General features: G+C 52.5%; 1 protein-coding gene across 2 annotated transcripts in view; it reads left to right on the top strand.

Annotated features, from left to right (window-relative positions):
- The first annotated feature begins 7,364 nt into the window (after positions 1-7,364).
- Positions 7,365-21,489, top strand: part of CHST8 (carbohydrate sulfotransferase 8) — a 143,668-nt gene continuing 129,543 nt past the window's right edge. Inside the window, exons 1-2 of one of the 2 annotated variants that reach the window (XM_044932191.2) lie at positions 7,379-7,496; positions 11,251-11,340. The gene's annotated coding sequence lies outside the window, so the exon portion shown is untranslated. Of the gene's footprint in view, positions 7,497-11,250; positions 11,341-21,489 lie in introns of both variants that reach the window. The other variant, XM_025269024.3, reaches the window with a different exon arrangement.

The following is a 21,489-nucleotide window of genomic DNA, read 5'->3' on the forward strand; positions in this document are numbered from 1 at the left end:
ATCCGGCTCGCTGTTTCCATAGCTACTGACAGGACGCCACTGGGCAGCGCTCTGAACTCCAGAGCATCTCGGGCTCTGCCTGAAGGATGAAGTTTCCTCAGCTCTGGGAGAACTTGGTGATGAAATGGCAGTTGCTTATCCCAGTTTCTGCCACAACTGCCTTCTATTGTCATTGACAGGGTTTAATTTCACGAGGTACCCAAAAGGGTTTTGCTGCAGAACACCTCTGCACCCAGGAGTCCTGGGAGGCTGGAGACATCCTTTCCCCGACAAACCTTCAGCAGGTCATCTGCTTCCAAAGCCTGGTGACCTTGGCATGCTCTCTGCTCTGGGGGATGGCTTCACAAGGCTGGGACGGGAGTTTCCTGGGTGGCTGGCTGGCTCTCCGTGACATGCCAGGCTTGAAAAACCTCTGGAGAGGCTCAGGAGTCAAACTTTCTCAGACTTTTCCAGTTTCTCCTTCATGTGCAGGAGAAAGGTTCAGGTGATTCCCACCAACGTTAACTTAGCTGTTTCCTGTGGCAGCATCTTCGCACAGAGGAGTGGATGGCAGAGACTGCAGGTTAGGGACCTGGTTTGGATGCTGGTCCAGGAACAGGCATTTCTGATCTGCTGCCCTGGAGGTCGCTCTGGGAGGGGGCAGGGCGTGCTGCCTGATTGATGGACTTCTGATCTGTTTCCTTGGATGCATCATTCACCAGGCTTTTGTTTTCAGTCCCGGTGGAGAGATGCATGCTGCCAGGCGCTGTGTGGGCTCCTGGTATACTCAAAAATGCCACTTGCTCAGGACTGCCTGGAGAAGAAGGGCAAGACCTGCTGCTGTTCCTCCATCTCCTCTGTGGCCACCCACAAGGTTTCAGGCACACATTGCCTTTGCCAGAAGGGTCTGAGAAAATCTTGAGACTAACACACTGCATCTGGGAGATTCTGAGAGTGCCTGTCCTCAGACAAGTACACACTGTAACAGAGCTTAGTGACCACCTTGCCTTCCAGCTCTGTGGGCTCAGACCTATGGCTCTTCTAGAAGGTAGTTTTTCTAGTCTGGCTAAGAAATCGCCACTTGAGTGTCCTCTTTGAGTCATGTTTCTAAGCTCATCTTATGATATATTCCCCTCCCCCCAATCAGGGAAGTCTCAGGGTGCCCCTCCTTTCCCAACGGCATGCTCCCAGTGGCATCTGATAAATATTTCTAGAGTGTTCCCATGGAAATATTTTGTTCAGTTCAAAGCGATCCTTTCTTTTCAAAAATCTCCAAACCCAGTTCTTAATACGAAGCATTAAATTTAGAATAGCATTCAAGTTTGCATCCTTTTTAAAAAAACGCCTTTAGCTATCTCAGGAACTCAGATAATACTTAAGCCCCACTTCCTTACCACATAATGGAAAGAGATGAAGTGATCCATGACTTTTGTGGTAAGGGCACACAAGCTGATGATGCTAGAGATGAAATTCTGCCCTCAGAGACCCCACTGCCTCTCTCAGATCCCACAGAGCCCTGCATGAGCTGAGTAACCTACAGCCACTCTACTCCGGGGAGCCACCGGTAGGCACAAGAAAGGAAGCTGAGTTGTGCCAGTCTGGGCGAAGCCAGGAGTCCTAGAGAATCCGCAAGCTCTCCCAATCAGTGAGTGTTTAAAAAGAAGTGCCATTTATTTATATCATACAGTAATTCCTCATTTTAATAGTCACCTCAGCTAATGACTAACAGCACATAGCCCCAAAAAAGGTCAGCCAAGTGACCTTGATTGAGTAGGAAGAACTTCTTATAATGAGCTCATTTGTATCTGGATACAGATAGATGCACAGAAACACTGCAGCGGCAAGAAAAGTCAATGCCCGTTTATCTTCCAAGGTAGGGGAGATATGCCCCCCTACCCCATTCCCATTGACTTTGACACCAAACAAGTAAACTTCAACTCAGCCCACATGATGTGAAGGCTGAATTCGTTTGGTCCAAATTAAATCGCATTTATGAGTTGTGACACATAAGTAGTCTAGAATTTTACACTTTTCACCCCGAAGTATGAAGAAAAATCTCCACCATTTATATTCAGGGTCTATTGGATCCCCTCCTGCAGTCACCATATGCGGACCATCAGAGGATGGTGGGGCTTAAAGATTCGTGGGAACTCAAGGAGTGACCAGCAGACTAGCTCCATAGTGGTTTTCTTTCTTTCTTTCTTTTCTTTTTTTTTTTTTTTTAAATTAAGAAACACCAGAATGAACTTGAAATTGGCAAGACCTCAAGAGAGAAACCAGGCTGGCTCTGAGCCCAGTTAGCATGGATGGGCTGGACGTGGACTTGGATCTGGCTCCTTCTTGGACTCTAGAGTCAAGAAAAATCTATCTGCAGATGCGCAGGTATTAGATGGAAAGCTGGGTATCCCTTCCTGGAGACCCCAAGGGTCCTCTAACCCTCTGCCCTGGTAGCTGCTCTCCTCCTTCCCAGATGCTAGGCTCTGCCTCTGCTCTGAGACCCCCAATGTCCTTTCAAGAAGCCCTCCTTTGTTACTTAATTTAACCACAGTCTGTTTCTACTGTGTGCTACTTAGCAAACCTTTTCTGTTCCCCCACTCTCATTGTGTTAAGGACAAACACTGGTGTCACATTAGTCTGACCCAGAAACTTGCTCTTTAAAAAGGAACTGTTGGCTACTTCCCTGGTGGTCCAGTGGTTGAGTGTCCAAGCTCCCAATGCAGAGGAGTCTGGGCTTGATACCCAGGCTGGGAATTAGATCCTGCAACTTGCAACTAAGATCCCCCATCGGGCACCTAAGACTCGGTGCAGCCAAAAAAAAAAAAATCTTACAAAGAAACTATTCTTACGATGGTGAGTTTTGAGAAATTCTAGCAGGTGTCTGGGATGCGTGGGTGCCTGGAACCCCAACAGCATTGCTAATACAGCCCACTTTCACACAGGCACTCTGACATTCAGGGAATTTCAGGCCACTCAACATAGAAGGAAACAGAGCAATCCATTTCTTCCAGCTCCTCAGAAACCAAAGAGGCCACAGAAAAGGAGAAAGGTCATGGGAAGTGGAGGAAAAGGGCAGGGAAGGAACATTCATCTGACAAGGTTCCAGGTGGCCAAAGGAATCTCTGGGTCTCCTTTCCAGGTGAGGAAGTTTTAGGAACTGTGGAATCACAGCTCGGGCCTGGAGGGGGCCTCAAGAGCCTGAGCTGCACTCCCCTCACTGTTCAAATGGGGCGGCGAGGTTGCGGGGAGGCTTGGCCACCATCTCAGAGCCGCTGCGAAGCAGCAAGTTCCCCAAGAGAGAGTCTCCCATCTAAATGGTGCTCAAATCAGCATGTCAGAGGTGTGTTGAACTGACTTTGGGAAATGCTGGGGTCAGATATTTTAGAGGCCAGTGTAGGGCTCCCCTGGTGGCTCAGTGGTAAAGAATCCATCTGCCAGCGCAGGAGCCACAGGATCCATCCCTGGGTCGGGAAGATCCCCTGGAGACGAAAATAGCAACCCAATCTAGTATTCTTGCCTGGGAAATCCCATGGACAGAGGAACCTGATGGGCTATAGTCCATGGGGTTGCAAAAGTGTCCGACATGACTTAGCAACAAACCACCACCACCACCAACAATAGGGCCAGATGCTGGACGCCGAAGCCCTAAGGTGGCTGATCTGAGTGTCATTCAGAGCAGGCCAGCCATGGATTCCATTTTCCAAAATGCTTTCCCACCCTTCACCTTATCTGTGAAACCCTGCTGCCCTATACCAGGGTGGCATCTATTGTTCATTTTGCTAATGAAGAAACAGACTGCGAAGGGTTGTTGTTGTTCAGTCGATAAGTCGTGTCTGACTCTTTGAGACCCCATGGACTGCAGTGCCCCAGGCTACCCTGTCCTTCACTATCTCCACGAGTTTGCTCACACTCATGTCCACTGAGTCGGTGATGCCATCTAACCTTCTCATCCTCTGTCGCCCCCTTCTCCTCCCTCTCTCATCTTTTCCTGTCTTTTCCAATGAGTCAGCTCTTTGCAGCAGGTGGGCAAAAGTATCAGAGCTTCAGGGAAGGGCTAGGAGATGCACTCAAGGCCATCCAGCTAGCCATTGGAGAGCTGAGACAGGCCCACGGTCCATCCCATCAATCTCGTCTTTCTCCCACAGGATAACGGAGACAGGTACTCCCAGACCTGCCATTCCAGATGGCTTCCATCTGCCTCCCGAGAACGGTGCCCTGGTGCTTCTCATTGCAACAGAATGGAAGGTTTAGGACTAAGGATTCAGTCCTACCAGTGGGCTTGCATGCCTTGCATCAAACACAAAGTGCATCCCCCACTCTGCTGCCTTCAGCTCCCTGCCCCAAGCCTGTAAGGATCTCTGCTGCTCCCAGGAATGGTCTGGGGCCCAGCAGGGGAAAGGTGGTTTGCCCACTGCCCTCAGCCAAACCTACACAGGCCCCCTCCTGCACCCACACCTTTGGTGGCAACAGAAGAGCTCCCAAGCCTCTGTTTGCTCTCCTGGGGCCTGGGATGTGGACTCAGGAGGCCATCTAGTGCATATGTCTTTTTCCCTTAGTTGGGATGCAAAGGGACCAGTTTGCCACTGATTTTTCAGCAGAGACACACATATCAAGAACTGTAAGAGCGCAAAGGGCTCCATGCCGGCTTTGCAGCATCTCTCCACCTTCCTTGCCGCAGAGGCCGAGCCTGACTTTCAAAAAAGGGCATACAGCTCTGGGCAAATCCCGAGGAGGATAACTCAGTGTACATTGGTGCCATGCTTGGCAGACACCCTTTGGGGATTTTCCTGAGGGCCTCTGGAAACCAGAAGGAAGACTGAGTGCAAAACTGAACGTGTAGTGTATATCAAAGGAATGCAGCATTGTTGATTCTTAGCGGGTCTGCCTGAATATTAGATGCAAATAAGTGCTAATAAGTACAGTGGGAAAAGCTAATGGAAAAACCGTCTTTCCCAGTCGGATCACTGTGCACAGATGCACAGGGCAGCTGAGACAGCCTGACCAGCCACACTCACGGCTGGCCTGGCCCGGGGAAAACCTGTGTAGACATGTCCTGTGGAGGTAGAACTTGTGTAGACTCATCCAAGGGAAACACTTGTGGTCCAGAGCCTCTTCCTGGCTGCAGGGCTGGGGTCAGGGGACAGAAACTCCTCTCCGCATCCTTTCCCCACTGCCCAGTGTGTGTGTGTGTGTGTGTTTGTCTGAGTGAGTGTGCATAGTACTGAAGAGGTTCCCTTGACCACCAGGCTTCTTCAGCAACCAGCCCAGCTGCACAGCCAGGACCCCAGGTGGTGAGAGGGGACTGGAGGAGTAGGGAGGAAGGGCACAGGGGCTGGGATGGGGCAGTGCACTCTGGGCTCCTCCTCGGGCAAGTAGCTTTCTGCTCACTTCACCAACAACCACAGCCCTCCTTCTTGCCATCTTTCCTTCTGGTCTGTTCTGACAGCTTTTGCTCATGGGATGGATAAAGACACTACTGTCCTGCTCTCCTCGGACTGCAAAGAGATCAAACCAGTCAATCCTAAAGGAAATCAGTCCTGAATATTCATTGGAAGGACTGATGCTGAAGCTGAAGCTCCAATACTTTGGCCATCTGATGTGAAGAACTGACTCATTGGAAAAGACCCTGATGGACGTGAGTTTGAGCAAGCTCCAGGAGTTGGTGATGGACAGGCAGGCCTGGCGTGCTGTAGTCCATGGGGTTGCAAAGAGTCGGACACCACTGAACAACTGAACTGAACGGCCCTGCTCTTCCTGACATTTGAATGCTTGTCCCTTGTATTCAGCCCCTCCAATCTGCACCTGACTGAGGTGAAGCACCTCGATTTCAGCTGTATACATCTGCCCCCTCTCACCCTCTCCCATACACATAGAAGTAACATGTGGCCAGTGGAGCTGTGGCTGGGGCTAGGGTCCTGGGTCTGACAGTCTCTGAGCTCAAAGTCTTAGACAGGAAATCCTAGCATCCAACCTATTCTATTTGGAATCAGCAGGCCCAGTGCCAGCTCTGCCATCCTCCAGATGTGTGGATTCCAGCAACTTGGTGGCTTGTGACTTGTATGCTTGGGGCCAAACTTGAACCTCAGTTTCCTCCTCTATAAAACAGGAATAATAACACTTGGTTTGTTGTTGCAGGAACTAAGGGAGATCAAGGTAGCCTATCAGCAGATACCATGAGAGGAGGGTGAACATCCTTCACTTTATTTTCCTAAAGGTTTCTGAAAATACTGAGCATCCCTTCAAGATGAAGAGGTGACTGATTTACAGTTTCATACAGTTTCTGTGAAAGCCAGCCTGCTTTCCTTCCCAGCACCTGCTTGCCCCCTGCAGGTGGGGGCTGCCGCTTCTCCTAAAGAAAAAGGACAAGAATCAGAGCCCCCCCACCCACTCCCTTTGCCTCCCGGCTCTGCCCTGGGGTTGTGTGGCTATGGATATGTCACGTGTCCACTCTGTTATTGTAGGGTGCGTAGGTAGAGGCGTTGGTGGACCCAGGCTGACCCCTACGCCCTGACACAACAGGGACTTCAAGGAGATAGCCTTCACGGGAAAGCCTGGGGCACTTTCAGCTGAATCCAGAGCCCCAGGAATTTGGGGATCCATGCGGACACAGGGTTCGAGGCTGCCCAAGACCTTGACTGAAACCCACCGAGGCTGTAGCCCAGGAACCTCTCAGAGTCTTCAGATCTATCCTCTGCGTTCCGCCGGCCCCGAGCCCCCGCAACGTCGGGTCCTAGGCGCGCCCTCCTGCCCAGCTGCGGTCACGGCCCGCTCTGGTGACGCCTTGTTCTTTTCCCGGGTCCGCGCCAGCGTGCGACCCAGCGAGGCAGTGGCAGCGCTCCGGCTGCGGTCTGGAGCCAAGTGGCAGCCCAGAGTCCTGCTCAGGGGGAACCTGGGAGACGGGCGCCGCTCGGGGCATCCCCACCCCCACCCCCGGGGCCGCCGGACCGCGCCCAACGGCGTTTCCCTCCCAGCTTAGCCGCCCGTGGGGCCGCGGGAGTCGGAGAGCGCGCGTGGGCGCGGCGCCTGAGAGCTCCCGGGAGGGAAGAGTCGATTGAGGTGTGATCCCCTCCCGACCCGGCCACCGCCGCGGCCGCCACCACCGCGGGGCGGGGCCCAGGCCGGGGGCGGGGCGCCGGGCGGGCGCGGCGCTATTTCCAGCCTCGCCGGAGGCTCCGCTCGCACTTCGCTAGGAGCCTTCCTGGCGCGAGAACCGGATCCAGCGGGGCTGAGAGGAGAGGAGACGAAGGCGGCGGGAGACGGGAGGGGGGCGGACCGGAGCCGGGGACAGACGAGGAACACGCCGCCGTGCCCTCTCCCTCTTCTGCGCGCTCCGGTTGCCGGCCCTGCGCCTCTCGCCTCGCCGACCTCACGGGGCTCCGCTCGGAGCTGGAGGAGACGCCGGGCCCTAGCCGGGGCGGAGGGCGCCCTGCTGCCCGGGCGCCCCGAAACGGAGGATTCGCAGTGGAGGACCGCGCCGGGGCTGGAGCCTCCCGCGGCCCCGAAATCGCCGGCTGCGCCAAGTAAGTGCGCTGCGCCCCCGCCCCACCCCGTCCCCGCCCTGTGCCGGCTCCCGCCGGGAGAGGCGCCCCGAAGGGTCCCCTGGGGCTGCACTGCGCCCCAGCCCCGAGAAGCCCCGAGAAACGACGCGGTAAGAGTTCCAAGCCGCGAGCGGGGATAGAGAGCGCGGGGTTCCAGTCTGGCCGCACTTTGGGGACTGGCTCCAGTAGCGGGAACTTTAATTAGACTTTTGCTCCTTGGATTTTGCTCGTCGCCGCGCGTCTGCGAACTGTCACCCCGCGGGCTCACTCGGTCCCTGCGGATCCTCCGCTCCTCTTTTTCGCCCTGCATGCTGGGCGCAGGGAGGCAGCGTCGGCCCTGGAGAGAGCCGTGCGGGAGCCCGGGGGCTCCCCGAGCTTTCCCGCGCGCTGGGGACGGGGACTCGGGGACAGGTTGTGACGGGGAGGCCCGAGGGAGGAGTTAGAGGCTACCTTCTTGGCTTCCTACGCTACGGCGGAAGGTGCGCCCGCGTTCCATTTGCGCGCATCCTCACCCCACGACTCTCCGGCGCACCAGCCTGTTTTGTACTCAAGGAGAGTGTATGTGCGTCAGTGATCCTGTGAAGGTGTGTGCGTGCGCGTGTCCAGGAGTGCAGTAGTGCAGGAGCCCGGGAGTGGGCGGTGAAAGGATCCGCTTTGCCGCGGGACCCAGCCGAGCTCCGGCCGCGGCTGCAGCTCTAGCTGCTGGCTTCTAGTTCTGCGACCAGCTCTGGCCTCGCCCGAGGCTGTCCCCGCCCGGCCAAGGCGCGTTCGCGGGATTTAGTCATGCCAGTGCTGGCGCTTGTGTCGGAGGTGACCCCTGTCTCTTCCCCTAACTTTGGCGGTACATTTAGGGCTCCAGGCCCTGCGACCCCGACCTGGAGCTGGCGGCAACCACGCAGCGCCCTGGGCTGTGGGCACTCGTTGCCCGGCTGTCTGTCCTAGCCGAAAAGTAGGGGCCAACCCCGGGATTCCCTGTCCCTTAGCGGTCCCCAATACTGTGGTGGACCCTGGTCCTTGGGCCGCCTCCCAGCTGGAACCTGGGCCGTGATTGGCTCTGCTAAGTGAAGCGGACTGGGCCCCCTGTTTATGCTTGGCCGCAATCTGGCCTGGCAGCAGAGCCTGAAGGAGAGGCCAGTGAGTGAAGGGACCAGTGTCAGGGAGGAGTGGTGGTTGCAGAGGGGTTAGGGGCAGACAAGCCCCTTTCCCATCCCTGGGCTGCTTACAAGCTGCACTACCAAGATCCCTTCCTTCCGCTGATCTCTCATATCCGAGTTCACCTTGACCCTTGCCCGTGGGGTAGAGAACTTTCCCTAAGTCCAGCCCTAGAACAGTGCAGCCTCCAGGCAAGAGTGGCAGAGCCCTCTTTGAAATTTCCCAGCTGCCATAGCCTCTCCTAGCCACCCTCTGCTCCTGTCCCAAAGGCAAGGCAGACAGGCCACCAGGAAGGTTGACATTCTGGTCCCTGGAGGAGGCCCTGTTTTAATCCAGACAGCCCACTGCATATGGCAGGACGTGTTGTGGGGAGCCTTTGGCCGGCGTGAAGTGCGTTCCAAAGACTTCGTCAGACTTGCCTCTGTGAAGTGACCCAAAGGAGGGATAACATTCAGACTCAGAAGAGAATTGAGCCGCATAGGATGATCGATACTCCAATAGCAGTTGAACAGAAAAAAGCCCCCCGCAAAGTCTGACCCCATCCATTGCCTGGCCCATTCACCCTGGGACAGAGGGAAGGCACAGCATATTTATTTATTTACCTGCAATCAGACTCCGTGAGAGTGAATTATGTTCCCCCTGTATTGATTTTTAAAAAGACCCCAAATTAAAAAGTCAAGGCTTTCTTAAAGCACGGTCAAGGGTTAATTATTTATAGAGAGACATCAATCAATCAGTGGGGGGAGGGGCTCACTTCCAGATTGCCTGAGCAGGCAAAAGGGAGCATCTTCTGATTTTCTCTGCTTCGGCTAGTAAAGAAACAGCCTTGTCTGACCTCTTGGGCTTCGCAGAGTTGTCCTGAATGGTGACCGGAGAAGTATGCTCTGTAACTCAGCCTGCAGTTGGAGATGCCTTTTTAATCTTGTAGCCAGAATATCACTTGGGAAATTTCATGCATATTTGCTGTGTTTCCATAATGAACATTTACTGATTACAGAGTATCAAGGGAATTTCATTTTTTAAACATTTATTCAAATCTCTGTTTATGAAAGCTAATAAGTCTGAGAAAGTTCAGTAACTACTTTTTTTTTTTTTTGCCATATGGTTGTTGGGAAAATATGCCTGGTGGGCTCATCTCAGAATTCACCTTCTAAAGAAGGAACATCAGATTCTCCTGATTGGAAATGCCATGCAGCCTGCTTCTCTGCTCATCACTCTGGTTGGTGTCAGTGGTGGCTGGATAGGCTATTTGTGGTTGTGCCGATCGAAGAGATGGGAGTTGTATTCATTGCTAGCTGATGCATCTGGTTGAAGGCACATACAGTAGGCACTGGGATCTTTGGGGGGATGATGGGGGAAGGTGTGGTGCCCGATCTCTTGTCTGCTGCCTGGCCTAGAGTCTCAGACACCTGTCTTAGCCATACCTGCCACACCTCCCTGGTTTACCCATGTGTGGCAACCATGTGGGAGAAACATGGAGCTTGGAAGGAACATATGGGCAAGAAAATGGACAAAGGATTATGGTAGCTCTTTCATGAATAACTACGGCAATTAGAGTCAGTAAACACTGTGAAATAAGTACCCAGCCTTTCAGCTAATCAGAAGGTAATGAGTTATAAACAGGAAATTTATGTAGTGCTGGCCCAAGGAGATCAATGTGACTGTGACATGGGACAACGAGACATAAAAAAGCGATCAAGAATGATTGTCTGGATGTGTATGTGGCCACAGTATCTGGGAGCCTGGGGATGTTTGCTGGGGGCAGGCAAGAGCGTGCTAATGGCGTGGTGACAGTAGGCGCCCCAGCTCTGTCTTTGGAGCCAGTGCCAAAGCTCGTCTGACGCCAGAGCAGCTGTGTTCCCTCCCTCCTGGGAAAAGGCTGCCCAAAGGCAGAGGAAACCCTTGAGTTCAGGCAGCCGGAGGACAGAGCCGCATTAGCTCAGGTAGCAGAGGACACAGGAGACAACGTCTCATTTCCTTCCGGCTGGAGGATGTGTGACCCTGCGGTCGGTAAATCACGGCGACAGAAGATGAGACTTACAAATTGGCCGTGGGAAAAAGTTGTGACTTTTACCCTGTACAAAACTACCTGTCATTTGTGATCTGGTGCTCCAGCCTGCACCTGCTGGCCACAGATGCATCCTCAGCCACTGGCAGGCTGGAGCGGCCTTCGTGCAATCCGGGTGGGTTGACAGCGAGAAGCAAAATTCCATCGTGAAAGCCACCTTTGGGGAAGTCAGAGTGTCTGCAGGAAGGGGGCCTGGGTCCCAGCATTTCCACTCCCCACCTTGAAGGTCACGCACTCCTGGGACATCGGTACTTCTTGCTACTGGTGACTGAGAGCAAGACACCCTGTCCCTGCCAACCCAAGGCTAGAGCTGGGCCTGGTCAGTGACATTTATTTGACCTAAATTAGAACTATTAACGTTGAAACCTAAAGCTAAAGAATGCTGTGTCCCATACTCCCAGCTTCAGACTCCTTGTTGCCCTCCATTCGGTGACCAAACACAAGCGTGTATTTGGTGTCTGTTACTGGATCAGGCTCTGGGAAAGGCCAAACTAAGAGTGGTCCCTCCTCTTGCAGGTTTTGTCATCTGGTGGAACAGAAACTCCATCACCATCCACTCGTCACGCACCGATTCATGCTGTGCCAGACGGCCCCATTACTAAACAGGTCACCAACGCATGTGTGATTCTAGGCCTTGATGAATGTGTAGAGGAAATATCTGTGTGGTTGCAAGACAGAGATTTACGATAGAGTAATCTGACCTAGACCGACGGCCCTGGAGGACTTCCTTGAGGAGGTGACTCTCCCACTGAGCTCTGAAAGAAGAGCTGTAACTAAACATGGAGGGAGCTTTCCAGTGTAGAATGTGAATAAGTGAGAGAGATGGAGCTGACCAGGAGCTGTGGGAAGGCCCATGTGGCCAGCAGGGTGAAAGGGGGAGATGGGGTTGAAGACACAGACAGAGTCCTGACTGTAAAGAGCCTCAAAGGCCAGGGAGGGACCTGGGACTGCTGCAGAGCAGAGAGCCCAGCGAGGAGGATTACCCGCAGTAATCCTGGAGGGAGGCAGCTGTGGTCCTCCAGAGGGACGGTGGACCTGAATCTACTGGGGCCTGGTTCAGTGCAGAGCAGAGAAGACGAGGGGACATGAGATGGTCAGGACCATGACTGGAAGACGTCAGCACCCTGAGGCAGGGCCCCTCGGACCAAAGTGTTCCAAGTGCTCCTCCACTCTCGTTGGGTTCGATCCCCCAGGGCCGGCAGGTCAGGCTGCCACTTGTGCGGCCCTGCCTCTGTGCCCCTGCCCACCTGTCTCACCTCCTCAGCCAACCCCTGAGCCCTTGGGTCTTCCGCTGCCTTCCCCCAGGCGTTCACTGTTTAGGCTTGGCTCGTGGTGGGCGCACAACAGGTGACTGCGCAGGGTTGGTGCTTTCATGAGGACAGCTGATTGGACACCCTCCTTAATGCCCCCCTGCTGGCCAGAGGTTTCATCCTTGGTAGGTCCTTAAGCTGCCACCCTCTTGAGTCTGACCCACAGCTGGTGGGCACCTGCCTCAGAAAGAGCTCCTCTCCTGGGCCCTGCCTTGGTTCTCTCTCCTTTCCTTGCCTGCCCCCACCCTCTGCGAGGGGCTCTGCCCATGGCCTGAAGCTCCTAACCCCCCTCCGATGTCAGTGAGCTCCCCGTGGCTGGCTGAGCTCAGCTCAGGCCCCGGCTTCCTTGCAGCCCTCAGCTGGGTCCCCCCCGGCTCTGTCTTCCAGAACGCGGGTGGGGGGAGCAGGTCTGTGAGTCACCCCGCTTCCCGTTGTTCCCACGCTGCTGGCTTCGGGCCCTGAGCCGAGCGGCCGTGCTGAGCTGCTGGCAGCAGCCCGGGTCACTGTCACCTTGTCCTCACTCTGCCTGGCCCTGAGCCAGCTCCTCCCTGGTGGGGCTGGACGCCGGGATGGGAGGAGAGCCCAGGAGAGGATGCTGGGAGGCACAGGTCCACTCCAAGGGCCCCAGGCCTCTCTGGGGCTGATTCCTCCAGCCCCTGGGCTCTTTGTCTGGAGTTTGGCCTCTTCAGATTCTGGCTGCTGCCCCGCCCCTGCCTTGCCACTGCGGACCACAGGTCATGCCCTTGTGCTCGTCAGCCTCAAGAGTGGAAAGGTGACCCAGGAGAGTGCCCCGCCAGCAGACCCTAGCCCGGGCTCACGTTGACTCATACTTGGCAGACTGGTTGTCCCCACTTCCGAGGCTGCCTCTTCTTGGGGGGCTGACTCATCTCCCTGGAAGAGTCCCATCTGTCCCAGCCTGTGGGCACCGGGACCCTCCTCCAGCCCTGAGAAGTGGGGGCTCTGCTTCCCCTGCTCCGCAGGGAGCACCCAGACCCCCAGCAAACACTGACGGTGGTCCTGCCATGTTCTGCACCTCCTGCCAGGTCTGGAGGAAGCCGAGCGAACGCAGCAGGGCTTGATGTAAATCCTGGTCTCCCTGGTGTCTTGGCTGAGATGAGCTTTGCATGGAGAAGGTGGTCAGTGATGACGGGCAGAGTGTGCTTAACCCTGCAGTCTGTCTACACTGGTGGAGCCCTTGTGTGATGCAGATACTCTGTCTACACCAACTGAGCCGGTGCATGGTGCAGGCAGTCTGTCTACACTGGTTCAGTCAAGGGCGTGAGCCCTGGAATCTTTCATTTAGTCCTTGCCTGCCCCACTTTCAGTGGAGTCTTTGTACAAACTCTAAAACTCTCTCTGGCTTTGGGGGCTTCCCCGTGGCCGAGCTCAGCTCAACCCAGCCTCCCCTCCGACAAGGCCCTGACCGTCAGGCTGTGTCTCCCAGAGCTGCGGTGATTAAGCCCAAGGTATAACACAGTCTGTCTACACTGGTTGAACCCAGTTCATGATGTAAGCCATTTGTCTACGCAGATGCAAATGGTGGGTGATGCAGCCAGCCTTTTGGGGACTCCTTCTGCCTCGTTCACCAGGAATATTCTTTTTTTATCCTTTCCCTTATACACATGTATTCATGCTAAATCACTTCAGGCATGTCTGACGCTTTGTGCCCAAAGGACTGTAGCCCGTCAGGCTCCTCTGCCGATGGGATTCTCTAGGCAAGCATACTGGAGTGGGTTGCCAAGCGCCCTCCTCCAGGGGATCTTCTTGACCTAGGGATTGAACCCGTGTCCCTTATGTCTCCTGCACTGGCAGGCGAGTTCTTTACCACTAGCGCCACCTGGGAAGCCCTCCCTTATACACATCTAGGTCCAATTTGAGCCTTCCTTCCAAGGGGCTTTTCTCAGTGGTTCCCTCAGTCTCCCACGTCTTGGTTGGATCTCTTTGGTGGAGGCTGGCACAGGACTGGGGGTGGTGTGCGCATGGGGCATGGTGACCTGCTGCCATATGGTGCCCTCAGCTGGATGCCCCCTCCTGTCGCTGTGCTCGGGGACTGAGCCTGCCACTGCCACCATACAGGGGCCACCTGCTGTCAGTGGGCACGGCCACCTCAACATTCAGCACAGCAGTTACTCCCAAGAAAGATTGAAGGCCGGAGGAGAAAGGGGTGACAGAGGATGAGATAGTTAGATGGCATCATCGACTCAATGGACGTGAGTTTAAGCAAACTCCAGGAGATGGTGAAGAACAGGGAAGCCTGGCGTGCTGAGTTCATGGGGTCACAAAGAGTCGGACACGACTGAAAAACTGAACAGCAGCACTGTCTCGGTGTGTGTGGGGAACCGCGTTGCTTCAGGCTGGGTCCATCTTGCCATCTCCTGCCCAGATTCCGGGCTTCCATCTCCGCTGAAGTCATTTCACCTCCTGAGGGTTGGCACATCTGCAAATTTAATTTCATGACCATTCATCCCTGGGAAAACACAATCTATGCCTATTATTTAACGCTTCTCAATTCCCTCTGCCATGAATTAAAGTGTCGATGGACAGCCATGGCAACCAGCTCCACCCCCTCGCTCTACCCCGCTGCCGCCTTGGGGTTGTGACTGAAGCTCCTGGAGTCAGACTGCCTGGGTTCAAGGCCCAGCTTCACCACATGGTCACTCTGTGGGCTGGGGACTCAGTTTCCTCACCTATAAAACGGAGATGACAGTAGATTACACCTCACAGAGCTGTTGTGCCTAACAGATAGCCTGCCCACGGTAGATGGCAACTGCTGTTATTTCATCATCTTCATAAACTCCTACGTTTGGTCTTTTAGCCAAGGTTCAGTCAGCTGAGCACCAAAGAATTGATGCTTTTGAACTGTGGTGTTGGAGAAGACTCTTGAGAGTCCCTTGGACTGCAAGGAGATCGAACCAGTCCATTCTGAAGGAGATCAGCCCTGGGTGTTCTTTGGAAGGACTGATGCTAAAGCTGAAACTCCAGTACGTTGGCCACCTCATGTGAAGAGTTGACTCATTAGAAAAGACTCTGATTCTGGGAGGGATTGGGGGCAGGAGGAGAAGGGGACGACAGAGGATGAGATGGCTGGATGGCATCACCGACTCGATGGACGTGAGTTTGAGTGAACTCCGGGAGATGGTGATGGACAGGGAGGCTTGGTGTGCTGCAATTCATGGGGTCGCAAAGAGTCAGACACGACTGAGCGACTGAACTGAACTGTCCTTCTCCATCTCAGAAGCAAGGAAACCTGGCACTCAAGGGCCTTGTCTAGTGATGTGCCAAAGGCTTAGGGGCACATGTGGCCCTACTGAGTGGTGTCCCCTTTCTCAGCAGTCTCCTATGGATGCCTCTTCCTTGTCCTGTATTCAGTACGTTTGAAATCTTTAAAAAAAAAAAATTATTGAAGTTTAGTAGATTTCCCATGTTGTGTTAATTACTTCTATACAGCGGTGATTCAGTTATACATGTAAATATTAATATATAGTCTTTTCCATATTGTTTTCCAATATGTTTTATCCCAGCATATTGAATATAGTTTCCTGTACTGTACAGTGGTATCTTGTTGTTTATCTATCTTACGTATAATAGTTTGCATCTGTTAAGCCCACACTCCCAGTCCTTCCCTCCCCCAAACCTCTCTTGGCAGCCATTGGTCTATTCTCTATATCTTTGAGTTTGTTTCTGTTTCATAAATAAGTTCATTTGCATCATATTTTAGATTCTACATGTCAGTGATATCACATGGTATTTGTCTTTCTTTTTGTGATTAACTTTGCTTGGTACGATAATCTCTAGGTCCATCCATGTTGCCGCAGATGGCGTTATTTTATTCCTTTTTATCGCTGAGTAATACTACGTTGTATTATGTCCCACATCTTCTTATCCTGTCGTCTGCTGATGGAAGTTAGGTTGTTCTGTCTTGGCTATTGTAAATAGTTTTGCCGTGAACCTGGGGGTGTGTGTATCTTTTTGAATTAGAGTTTTCTCCGGATATACGCCCAGGAGTGGGACTGCTGGATCGAATGGCAACTCTATTTTTAGTTTTTTGACGAACCTCCATGCTGTTTTCCATAGTGGCAGCACCAATTTACATTCCCACCAGCAGTGTAGGTGGGATCCCTTTTGAAAACTTTTTATTCTAAATACAGTATGCACTCTGAAATGCGCACAGACTGTGGTATATGATGCAATGAATATCTGCAAACAAAACAGGCTGTGTGCCCTGCCCCAGAGCAGGGACCAGAACATGGCAGCATCCCTGAGACCCCTTCCAGGCACTTCCCCTCCAGCACGGGTGACTACTCTTCTTACTCATAACGGCGTGGATTGGTTTTCTTTCTTTTTAAACTTAACAGAAGTGGAGTCCTCAGTCCGCATACCTTTGTGTCTGGCTTTCCATTACGTTTGTGAGAGTTCCCCACGTGGCTGTAGATAGTCGTAGCTTGTTCTTTTCCTTTTCCCTTTTCTTTTTGGCTGCTCTGGGTCTTTGTCGTGGAGCACGGGCTCTTCTGTGTAGTGGGTGCACTCTCTACTGGTGGGCTTAGTTGCCCTGTGGCATGTTGGATCTTAGTTCCCTGACCGGGGATCAAACCTGTGTCCCTGCATTGGAAGCTGGAATCCTAACCACCGGACCACCAGGAAAGTCCCGGTTTGTTTGTTCTTGTTACTGTAGAGGATCCCATGGTGGGAAGACATCCCGATTTCTTTTTTGGTTCTCCTGTTGATTGACATTCGGGTTGTTCAGAGTTTGGGGCTTATGGACGGTGCTGCTGTGGACCTTCTTGCGTGTATCTCTTGGGCGTGGGTACACATTTTAATAAACACGTACCTGGAAGAGAATTGCTGAGTCTCAGAATATGCCCATGTTCGTTCCATAGGCGATGGCAGTTTTCTGCAGTGGTGGTGCTAATCCCCCTGACGCATACCAGGCACTGAGAGTAGCAGGTGCTCCACTTCCTTTCCCACACTTTGTGTTGTCAGTTTCTTTCCTTTAGCGCTTCTGTGAGTGTGTAGAGGTATCACACTGTGGTTTCCATTTTATTCCCCAGGCGACTAATGCAATTTTTTTTTTTTTTTTTTGGCCAGGGATGCATTGACGTTGAAAACATTCTTGAACAAATTTGAAAATTCATTTCCATCTCTAAAACATGAAGTATCTTAAATATCTAGGGTGCCGGTGATTCCCTCTGCCAAGCAGGTGTAAATCCGCCACATTGTTAGCAACAGGTGGACAGGTGTTTCTCTGGATGAAGCTGGGGGCCTGGGCACCTGTCCCAGAATCACTGGATGAATTCCCATGGTCTATTGCACTCTCCGGGGCTTGTCTTTCTTTGCCTTCACCAATCCAGGAGCATTGAGACCACCCGATGTGTCGTATGCGCAGCCGTGCCTCAGTGTCTAGGACAGTCCCGGTGCAGAGTGGGACCCGTGAACACCCACTGAATGAAGGGCCAGGCAACAGAGTGTGGCCCCTTGGCTTCTGTCCTCTCCCACCCCAGATGACTGGACAGGGCTTTTTGGAAGCCTGGGCTGCTATGAGGAGGGCTCTGGAAGTTGAGTTCACCAACCCTGGAGGGTGTCCCATCCTGGTGCTCCATTCCTCTAACTCTGGGGTACCCAACCTGCATTGATCCGTGGCCTTTTAGGAACCAGGCTGCCCAGCAGGAGGTGAGTGGTGGGCAACGGAAGCTTCATCTGCCACTCCCTATCTCTCCCCATCGCCCACATTACTGCCCGAACCATTCCCACCCTCCCTCATCACCTGGTCCATGGAAAAATTGTCTTCCAGAAAACTGACCCCTGGTGTCAGAAAAGTTGGCGACCACTGCTCTAAAAGACCCCCTCCAGCAGCCGTGCTCACCCCCAGGGCTCCAGGCACTGGCCATTTAGAAGCACCTCTGGGCCCCTCGTCCCTGATGGGCTTATCTGTCATTGGGTCCCTCTGTAGAAAGCAAGACTCCATCCCCCCTCCAAGCCGCCTCCTCAGCTTTTCAACACCAGCTTCTCACAGATGGCATGCAAAGGGCGCAGAGGACATGCCCTCTGGTGAAGTGAAGGTGAAAACACCATGTGTATTATCACCTCACCCGTTCCTGCCGCATCACATTTCGATGGGGACCATGATAAAGCCTCCTTTCTTTGGGGGTGGCTTGGTCCTTTTCTCCTCAAGTGTGACATCATTTTATTTGGAGAGCAGCACGGCCAGTGGGGGATGAGAGCTCTGAGTCAGACCCAGGTTCAAATCCAGATTCTGTTCTTGCTTGGTTCGGGGACCCAGCCATTGCCTCCAGAGAGAGATTCACATACAACTCTGATGCAACCCATGGGGAGGTGCCTGGGAGGTCGAGATCTCTGGGGCTGAGGAGTGAGGGCAAGGGATTCTAGCCAGAGCATCTGCCAGAAGGGGCTCTATAGAAAGGGGGACATGGGCTGGCCTTCAGAGATGGGGAGGGGGAGATGACTCCTCAAGGATCACCCACTGTGAGCCCCACCCCTGTGGGTCCAAAACGTGACGTCCTCAGGGAAAGAAGTGTGTTGAGCCCCCAGGAAACTCTGGTCTAGTTGACATGACCCTCATAGAACAGTGATCAGATCTCACTGGAGAATTATAGAAGGCTTCCCGGAGGAGACGTGGTTCTGCATGTCAAAGGCCAGGGATGAGAACTTTATCCTGGTGTCAGTAGAAATTTTCTCCAGGGTTGTGTGGCAGGGACAGTGTGAGCTAAATACCAATCGCTTTAAAATAGGGCAACAAAGAATCCATGACACATATTGTTTATGCGATGTGGAGGCGGGTGTGCAAAGATGGAAGAGCTAAAAGCAGTTTGGGAAAAACAACACCTTTTTTTTGTGAAAAGACAGATTAGAAAGGTTTATGCTCTTCTGTGATAACTAATATGAAAAGTTTATCAAAGTTAAAAAAAAAAACAAAAAACCTTTGACGCTTTCTCCAAATTGATTTGAAGACTTGGCAGATTTGAGGAATCGTTCAGTAACGTTTTATGGGTTGATGCTAATTTGATGCAGCAGACCCATGCATCGCGCCAATTTACTGCCAAACCAACATTAAGCATGGACCTTTCATGCAAGGTTTATAGGCGGACAGCTCATAAAGATGCATGCTTGACAAGGATTCTGCTCCTCTTAGGATGTGCTATATGAAGTGTTTATAAAACCCAACTAAATCGCCCTCCCCTTTTACTCGTAAACAATCTCTGGGGACTTAGGCCTGAATCTCATACAATATTTCATGCAGTGTTTCCCATGCAGCATTTCATGCAGAATTTCACCACTCCCGGGTCCTGGTACCTGGGCAACCTTGTCTGTAAAAGCCACAGGTACTGGGTGGTGATAGACGAGGGAGCCCTTTGGGTGGAGGATGCCCTGAGGGACCTCTTAGGAAATGACTTGATACCCAGGTCCTGGGAAGGCTGGTGACACTCTTTGTAAGGGGGTCTCCTGAAACAAATCAAAGGTTGCAATTAAATGAGATCTGTGTTGTTGTTTTAATCGCTCAGTCGTGTCCGACTCTTTGCGACCCCATGGACTGTAGCCTTCCAGGCTCCTCTGTCCATGGGATTTCCCAGGCGAGAATCCTGGAGTGGGTTGCCATTTCCTTCTCCAGGGGATCTTCCCAGCCAAGGGAGCGAAGCTGCATCTCCTTCATTGGCAGGTGAATTCTTTACCACTGAGCCACCAAACGAGATCTGCGGCCCTGAGGAAATACATTTCGCGCTTTCGTTTTTGTTTCCTGGACTGATGTGTGATGGATCCTCTCTGCCCATCTCTCTTCATCCAAATATGCTGTCACAGCCTCTTCAGTAAGGAGATCATCGCAGTTTGGTGCTTTGTTTTGCATGTCGAAAAGTGTTTAACAATAAAAATTATCAAAACTCCTGTCTTTCATTGCTGAAAACCACAGCGTCTGTTTTCCCAAGGGAAAGTCGGACTTCCATTGATATTAGTCTAGTCTGTACCACTCCAATCCCTCGATTCCTCCCATCTAGTGTTAATTACAGGGCTTAAATGGAGAAGGTTGCTGGAGGGGGCAAGTGGGCATAACACTGTTGGCACGGAGCCTCATGGGGCTTCAAAGGGGGAGATTTGATCTTGAGCAAATGTCAAGGCAGTTTTGAAATCTGTGTTATGATATCAGCTCACTGCCAGTGTAGGGCTTCATCTGGATTTCATAAATATTGTATGGGGCTCTCTTCCTGCCACCTTGGCCAGCTGGAGAATACAACAGCCACCCCCAACCCCGCCACACACACACATACGCGCACACACACCAACAAAACCATCACAATTGCGATCTACTGTAGAGTTCTCATGAAAAACCAATTGGTGATATTTCAATCACAATGTTCCTGTAACAAATTCCATTCAGATCCTGTTGGAAAGGGAGTTAAACCTTCCTCCTGCTGCTGGGAGAATCTACGCTAAATGTAGCTTCCTGGGGCCCTGGCAGCCATCCAGGGCTTTGTAAGTTATAGTTCTCTGACCTGGTTCTCCGAGTGACCTTGGAACCTCCGAGCGGCAATTCCTTAGGTTGACACATTGCCCTCTTTTGTCATCATCTCTTGAGAGAATGTCCCTAAGCCAAGCGAGCGCTCCCAGCACCCATATGAGCAGAGGCTCTCAGGGAGCGCGTGGCAGGTGATTGGAAGATTGCTTGTTGCTGCTGACCTTTCCTCTGAGATTTATGCCAGCTGCGAAACAGCCCAATATTGTGTGTACAGGCAGCCTGCAGGTGACAGGAGTCTCTCCCCAGCACACAGCGGGTAATCCTGGAAAATAAGAAGAGGGACAGTCTGCAATTACATTCATCAGCTATTTTTGGTTAAGGAATAAACAAAATGGCCCAAAGTGCTGCTGTTATGGATTCTAGCAAAGGAGTGGCGTGTAGGAAAGATTAATGTACAATTAAAATCCATGTATGGGTAAATTACAGGGTGACAGCTATCTAATGCAAACACTGCAGACGTGTAATTAAGAGGAGTTACGGGCTCTCGAGGGTGGATTTGCTGAGGAAAGTGTTAGGGAGCTGTCTGTGGAGCTGGAAGGGCAGGGAGGCTTGCTGGGATGGGGGGCCATGCAGGTAGTGAAGAGGAGCCCCCGCCCCCCACAGCATCTGGGGGGCAGCCTGGGATGTGATGATCCCCAGATCTTTCAGGCGGCACAGCTGCCCCTCCACGGTCCACCAGTTCCTGTTCCAAGCTTCCAGCCCTTTCTGGAGCCATTCTGCTCTCCCCCTCACCTTTGGCTTTGTGACAGCGAGCGCCCATGGATGTCTTTTTTCCCCCTCATTTTTAATTTCTCCTGCTTTGTCAGCTTTTTAAGGAATATGTTACATTATGTGGAAATTGGATGCTAACAAGATTTGTATGAATAAATTAGACTCTTAACTTTTTATGTTATTACAAAATTGAAATAGACTCTAATGACA

This window comes from Bubalus bubalis, chromosome 18 (genome assembly GCF_019923935.1).
Source record: "Bubalus bubalis isolate 160015118507 breed Murrah chromosome 18, NDDB_SH_1, whole genome shotgun sequence".
NCBI classification, from domain to species: domain Eukaryota; kingdom Metazoa; phylum Chordata; class Mammalia; order Artiodactyla; family Bovidae; genus Bubalus; species Bubalus bubalis.